The sequence below is a fragment of the Elephantulus edwardii genome, unplaced genomic scaffold, assembly GCF_000299155.1.
Source record: "Elephantulus edwardii isolate Elephantulus edwardi_28Jun2011 unplaced genomic scaffold, EleEdw1.0 scaffold00591, whole genome shotgun sequence".
Taxonomy (NCBI): Eukaryota; Metazoa; Chordata; class Mammalia; order Macroscelidea; family Macroscelididae; genus Elephantulus; species Elephantulus edwardii.
Window position 1 is genome coordinate 75,799 of NW_006400341.1, and position 7,898 is coordinate 83,696.

A 7,898-nucleotide genomic window follows, 5' to 3' on the forward strand; every position below is an offset into this window, starting at 1 on the left:
TAATAACCCTGGTTTCTTCTACTGGGAAGAAGATATTAGAAACTGGAATCTTATCAGTAGTGAAGCAATTCACTTTTACTATATCATGTCATTAAGACTTGGGATTATTTTTGTGACTGCTAGCCTGCGCTAGCTAGTATGCCATATATCATAGACTTTTAAAATAAAGTTCTAGTTACTGGGAATGTGTAATGTTAAGACATTTGAGGCATAAGGAGACTAAGGAAATAAGTCCTGGTCTTAGAGCTACGCTTTCACATCTGCTAGCAGAGTTAAATTTAAATTGAGTCTTTTAATAATGACAAACAGTATGTGCTTCTCTCTTGTTGCCAGTAAGTCAGAACTAGCTCATAGCTGACCCTCCAGTGAGTTTTCAGAGGCTGTAAATTGCACTGGAAGAAACTGCCTATCTTTCTCCTGCAGAACAGATGGTAGATTTTCAAGAGCTATGGAAATACTCTTATTATATTATGGATAAGGGCTTGAGAAATACCTACTGCAGCAAAGGAAAGTAGATTAAAATTACCATAAAGTTTCAATTCATTCTGAAAATCTACAAACAATGGAGACCAGGAGGTGGCAGTCAAAAGCTTCTGATCATACAGTCAGAACATTCCTGAAAAGTTGAATGGAGAACCAAGAACCGAAAAAATACACACAGAGACATACACACACTTCTTAGAGCTCATGGTGTATAAAACTAGTTAAAATTCAGGAATAGGTATTAATTGTGTAACACTTGCTATTAACAATTAAAATGAATTAATTAACAATACAACTTTCTGAAAACAACAATGGCAAGAACTGCTTTTGCAATCATATTAGTTCTCGACATGAGACTTGCGAAGTAGGTAGAGCAGAAGCCTCTGCTTATACAGATGAATAGAATGCTCGGGAAACTTGAGTGACCTGCCCTGGTCACAGTTGCAGATGAGAGAACTAAGCTTCTATTTCAGATCTCCTAACTTAATTAATCTGTGGTCTTTGAATACATTGATTGTAATATATACACTTGGATAGTAAACCATTAGTTATTACTATTTACATTATTAAAAACATATATTTAGGTAGAAGCAACCCAAGTATGCACTGAAAGATAAAGAAACAGAATGTGGTAACACATACCCAACAAATCCATTGTCATCAAGTGTGTTCCAACTCATAATGACTTTGTTGGACAGAGAATAACTGCCATATTGAGTTACTAAGGCTATATTATATAAACCTTCATGAAAGGAATCTACCTCATTTCCCACTCTACCATTATACACATACATATATACATACACATTATATACATAGAATTCAGCCATAAGACAAAAGGCTCTGATGGCCTTACCCTAGTGGTAAGGCGTTGCACTGCCAACCCAAAAACAGGCACTTTGAATCCACCTCTGCAGAAGAAAAATGGGCTTTCTCCTCCTATGCAGATTGTAGCCTATGAAAACCTGCAGGAAGGTCAACTATGAGTCTACTCCAACTCAATGGCACACGGCAACAGCAACAAACAAAGAGAAATGAGGTTCTGATACACATTGCAATGTGGATGAACCTTGAAGACAGGCTGAAAGAAGTCGGTCATGCACAAGGACAAATATTGTATAATTCTGTGTATATGAAATATCTGGAGTAGGTAAATCCACTAAGACAAGTGGATAGTGTGAAGGGGAACTGGGAAGTTAAAAAAAAATACCAACCAAAAAACATCACACCAAAACAAACCAACTTACAGAAATCAGTTTTAAAAGTAAATGAGAAAGAGAGAGGTTGCTTAACCAAACTTCCTCCCCTTTGGCTAGCCATTCTACATCATATCACCATATCACAGTTGTCCTGGCAGCCCAGAGCAAGCAAGAAACCAACAGCTCCCGGGAAACATAGTGTGATCTAATAGAAACAACCTAGCTTCTGATAAGGGAGGGAAGAACCATTCTTGAATTGTGATTAATGCTGACCTCAGAAAGCAAGTCATTTTCAGAAAATGTATTCTGTAATTTCTCATTAAACCGTATAAATAAATAACCAAAGTCTTGCTAGATTTAGCTCTTTGTTCCATATGCTGACAGAGAAAACCCAACTTAGTATACATGCAGCTTTGATTCTTTAGTTGTCTTTCCCTACCAAATCACATTGCTTGGGTTCTAACATTAACATTTTAATATCTGCCAGTTGGTTGTGCTCACTCTTTTCTTCTTCTTTTTTTTTAGATTTTAATGAAAGTTTATAAAGAATTTGGATTTCCATTCATTAATTGTTGCACGTTTTCCTCCCTTGTACGCCTTGCCCCAGTTAGCTTTTTTTCTTTGGAAAAAATGTTCCTTTAATGTTATACAGTCCCACTCCCCTTTACTATACAACTCTTATTCTAGACTCTTGTCATGCCAATAATACCTAATTATCTATTCCTTTTATACAGCTCTCTCCCTCATATGTTTCAATGCTGTGTACATTATATATTCCCTCTTTTCTGTTTTCCCTCAACCCACATATCAGCCCAGTTTTGTAACAATGGAATTATGCAATATTTGTCCTTTTGTGACTGAGATATTTCACTCAGCATAATGTCCTCCAGGGTCACCCATTTTGTATAATATTTTATGAGTTCTTAGTTTTTCAGTGCTGCATAATATCCCATCATACTACAGCTTCTCTATCCATTTGTTTGTTGATGGGCACCTGGGTTGTTTCCAACTCTTTGCTATTGTGAACAAAGAAGCAATAAACACAGAAGTGCATATATCTGCTTGGGTGGCAGTTCTGGTTTCTTTAGGATTTATTATCAGTTGTGGAATTCCTGGGTCAAATGGTATTTTTATTCCAACTTTTTGAGAAAGTACCATACAGCCTTCCGTAGTGGTTGCACCATTTTACACTCCCACCAAGAGTGAATAAGGGTTCCAGTTTCTCCACAGCCTTGCCAGCATTTGCTGTTTGCTGCGCTGGAGTGAGATGATAGCTCATAGTTGTTTTGATTTGCATCTCTCTTAGAGCTAGTGATTTTGAACATTTATTCATGTGTCTTTTGGCCATCTAAATATCTTTCTTGGTGAGGTGTCTGTTCATATCCTGTGTCCATTTTGCAATTGGGTTGTTTACCATTATCTTGTTGTGGTACTAGTGTATTCTATAAATTCTAGATATAAGTCCCTGTCTGACACATCATGACCAATTTTTTTACCAGTCTGTGGCTTCCCTTTTTACCCTGTTTGAGTTTTCAGATGTGCATAGGGATTTGTTTCTTAGAAAGTCCCATTCATCTATTTTATCCTTTCCTGGCTGTAGGGTGCTCACTCTTTTCATTGCCCTCCACACACTGTCAGTAGCACCGATACAAATGAACTCCTGTTGAGTTTGTAATTGTATCGTTCTAAATGGTAAAAAAAGTGAAAACCTAAAATGCTATCGAAGTTCAGCTAGCGATTGGCTAGAAGTCATGGCCATTGAGTCAATTCCAAATTACAGTGGTCCTCCATTACATTTCTAAGGCCAAAAATCTCAATATTAGGACACTCCTCATCTTTCTCTATTGGAACCACTGATGGATTCCAACCTCAAGAGACCTGTGGTCTTTTGGTTTTACCTGAGCAATGCACCACAAACTGTACCACCAGCAGAGAGAAAGGGAGAGAGACCTCTGGTGGCCTAGTAGCAAGGAGTTGGCTACCAACCCAAAGACCTAAGGTTCAGGATGTGATTTCTCCTATCACGTGATCTATAACCTCTGAAAATCCACTAGAGAGTCACCTATGAGTCAGTTCTCACTTGGAAGAACGTAGCAACAAAAATATGGATTTCATTTCAAAATCAAGAAAGAAAACATTTTTGCCACTGAACCAATGAGTAACCACCAAACACTGTCCACCGTGGGTAACTGTTGTTGTATTTGACGCATCAGTGTCACAGTGTTCAGCTTCACAACAACCACAAGTTACTTCTGTACTACAAGTGGACACACCAGGGCTACACGACCTAGAAGAATGTTTGAACAAAAACAGTGAAAAACGGACCTTAGGGCCGTGGATTAGAGTCACCCATCTTTGGCTTGGTAGCATCACTTTTGGTCCACTATGTCAACTGGTCTCTAGTGGATCAAGTCGTAGGCGACTCACAGAGAACCTATGAACGAAACTCCTCGACATTTACGTGACTTTCATCCTTGCTCCAGGTTCATAGGGTTTCTGGAGGCAAGTTATTTACAGAAGTGGATGCCACTCCTGCTTCCAAGCTTGTTTCAACCAGGGAGCACCACCAAACACTGCATTTGTGTGTGCCAGATAATGGTGATTTGAATGAAGGTTAAAAAAAAAACAACTTTCATTCAACCACTCATACACATTTTGTTCTATAACATTAATTTCAATATTGACAGTGTAACCACACTTTCTTTCTTTTCTTTAGTGACATTGTCCTGATCATCTATCTCCTCATTGGATATTGCTTTTCTTTTCATCCATCTTAACATGTGTCTATTATCTACGTAATAATTTTTAGTCCCTTATCCCTCCCTTCCTTTCCCTGCTAACCATCCAAGAGTGATTCTATCCTTATGTAAACCTTTTCTTAACTTTTAGTTTATAGTCTTATATTGTGCATTTGAAACTGATTTATTTCACTTAGCATAATTAAGATTTCATGAAACCTTGCATAACTTGGATATGTCCCAAGCTTGTACATCTCAATAGGAGCAGATTGTCTCACTTTTCTTCCATCAAGCAGCTAGTAGATTTGAACTGCTAACTTTTAACAGCTCAACACTTAACCTATTACACTGCCAGGGCTACTGCCTCAGAAAATGAGCAGGGTGTGTTTGTGTTTAATCTTGCTTATAATGTTACATGAACTGATACAAATAAGATCATCTTACTGAAAAGGACCTACCAAAAAGATATACTAGAAGTAGAGAGAAAGAACAGGAAAATTACAGAAAGAATGTAAAATATCTTTGTATATCCCACAAAGATATGCATTTGCTTAAGGCAAAACATGTGTTTGGCTTTAAGCTTCCTTGCACATGTCTGGAGAGCATTATGTTGATTGAACTAACTCAGTCTTGTAATGACAAATATTGAATAAGACCATTATTGTAAAATAGAAATATTACTAGTAAGACGTGTACAGAAGTCCAAAGGGGGAAAGGTGGAGGAGGAGAGCTGAGGGTGGGGAGGAGGAAATCATGGGATCACAATTTAATGGCAGAAGGAGGGGGTGAAGGAATTGGGAATGATTCAGCGCAGACCTGAAAAGATGGTATAATAGTGTGTATAGATCAATGGTGATTAATTTTATAAAACACAATGTATGGGAATGACTGTATGAAACAATGTGAATAGAGAAATGTGTGAAACACAATGTATATAAATGGAATAAAATGTATGCAAATTTTGCATGCAAACCAATATAAAATAAAAATAACTATTTTTTAAAAAACATGAGAAGCCACAGCTGGCCTTTAATATAATGCACAGTTCTGATTTCCTTGGGATATATTCCTAACAGAGGAATAGCTGATCACATCAGATTTCTATGTTCAACTTTTTGAGGAAATGTGAAACTGCCTTCCATAGCAATTGTACCATTTTACAATCCCACCGGCATTGTAGAAATGTTCCAATCTCTTCACATCCTCTGCAACATTTCTTGCTTGCTTTCCTGTTAAACTTTGCTACTGCTGCTGGAGTGGGAGTGTATCTCATTGTGGTTTTGATTTGCATTTCTCTGATTGCTAGTGATTTTAAGCATTTCTTCATGTGTTTGTTAGCCTTCCCAATGACCTACTTTGTGATGAGTATTTTCATATCTTTTGCCCATTTTGTGGTTGGGTTATCTGGTAGGGTGTTTTGTTTTGGTTTTTATTTTCTTTTCTTTTCCTGTTTTGTTTTCTTGTGGAGTCCCTGTAGTATTTTGTAAACTTTAGTTATGAGACCCTTGTCTGAAATGTCATTGTTTATTTTAAATGTCAAATGTCTATTTCTAGTCTGTGGGATTACTTTTCATTCTGTTTCAGAAGGTTTTTGATGCCCACAGGAATTTTATTTTTAAGAAGGTCCCATATTTTGAGGGTCATCTCTTTTTCTCCTCATCTTTTAAACATTTTTCTTTCTAAATTTTACTTATTGTGCATATTAAATTCAACAGACATGTGACATTGATTACATTCTTTGAACTGTACATTTTCATTCACTTTTTCTGAGTTCTTAGTCCCTCATTAACATAAACTCACTGCCCTATAAGGTTCCTATACAATCTTTCTGGAGTCTGTTGTCAATTTTAGTTCTTTTTTTTTATGAAGAGAAATCTTTTCCAAACTTTTATTATTTGTGCACATTCAATTGAAAAAGATAACTTTTACAGGTTCTTTGGTGCCCATATTCAGCATACAAAAATGTAAAAGACTATTCACAAATAAAACATTAGCTCAAACTCGGGAAAAAATAACAATGACAACAGTCAAACAACTGAAGGTGATGGCTCTGCTTCAGAGGACATGAGAATTACTGCGAAAATAAATAGTGTCCTTTTGTAAAAGCAGCAACATCATGTCTTGTAAACTTCCTTTTTATATTACAGCCAGGTCTGAAATAAAATCCAAGTGGATTGGAGTCTACACCGCAGCCATGAAAGAATAAAAGAGTCTATTTCCTCAGTTACTGTTGGTCCAGTTTTTCTTTTGAGTCCAATGTGCAGCAGGTTTTAAAAGGTGCTCCGTTAGGGATTCTAACCAGTTATTTGATGACTTATAAAATTTCTTTCCTGCTTTCAAACACAGATGGGTAAATCTGTTCCACAGCAGTAGCAACAGCCTTTACGTTGGGCCCTGTTACTGTGATACTGCCTGTTGAAAAAATCTGTAATGTAGCTCTTAGGGATTTTATTAGATAGCACACTGCTGGATGAAGTTCAGGTTCATAACTGGCATGAGGTCTATTGTTCTTTGTGAATTCTGGCAAACGGATTTCAAATGGCATGTTACACACTGCCAAAACGTTAACAACTTTAAAATCTGTAAATATTACCTGAAAACCTAGCTTCTGCAGACTGCGAGCTAAACGTCTGGCATCAAATTTAGCTTCTTCTTCACTTGTTACTCCAGTGCAAATAATTTTTCCTGAGGACCAAATTGTAGCTGTAATTCTAGGTTTTCGAAATTTCATTAATACTTTTCCAACATCACGCTTATAAATTACATTTGCTCCCTCCAAAGCAATCTTCCTTAAGTTCAAATGGCATCTTGTTCTAAAAACACAGACTACATTCGTAATTAAAATGTCCAGTGCAACATCACTGTCTGCATCCATTGGTGTAGTTTAAAAACTTAGCTTCCCACCACGAAGATCACATCCGTGGGAAGAGGGGGCTGCGGCATAGGACTCGGCGGCAGCGCTGCTGCCGGTGGCGTCGGCGTCGGACGCGAAGGATAAGCCGAAGGACAAGAATGATGATGAGGCGGGCGCGCTCCCCAGTCTCCATGGAACTCCCGCCCCGGCCCGTTGCCCAATTTTAGTTCTTAAAAGAGACTTAAAGTAATTGTTTTTGTCCGGTTTTCTTTTTTTTTTTTTTCTAGATAAGGTAAAAAACTAGGTAAGTTGGGTTTTTTCCAAAAAGATGATGCAATGGGACATTTTTGGTTTAGGCTTTAGTAATTATTTCAGGGATTCCATTAACTTCCATAGCTCCAGAAAAATCTATGGTCTGTGAGAATTTTAAATTCTATTCTATGTTTCCCCCTCTTGGTCAACATTCTTTTAGGGAATAGCTTATTAAAATGTTCCGTGATGGTGGTTGGGCACCATCCAATCCTTTTGGTGAATTTGAGGTTTTATTAACTCATGACAAAGGAAGCAGCTATTCACAGATGCAATTGGATACATGTTCCATGTTCTCCTTCTGTTGTTCCAGTC

The 7,898-nt window shown here is 37.4% G+C and overlaps 1 pseudogene; it reads right to left on the reverse strand.

Annotated features, from left to right (window-relative positions):
* Window positions 1-6,734: 6,734 nt before the first annotated feature.
* On the reverse strand, window positions 6,735-7,295 carry LOC102865125 (annotated as a pseudogene).
* Window positions 7,296-7,898: the final 603 nt, after the last annotated feature.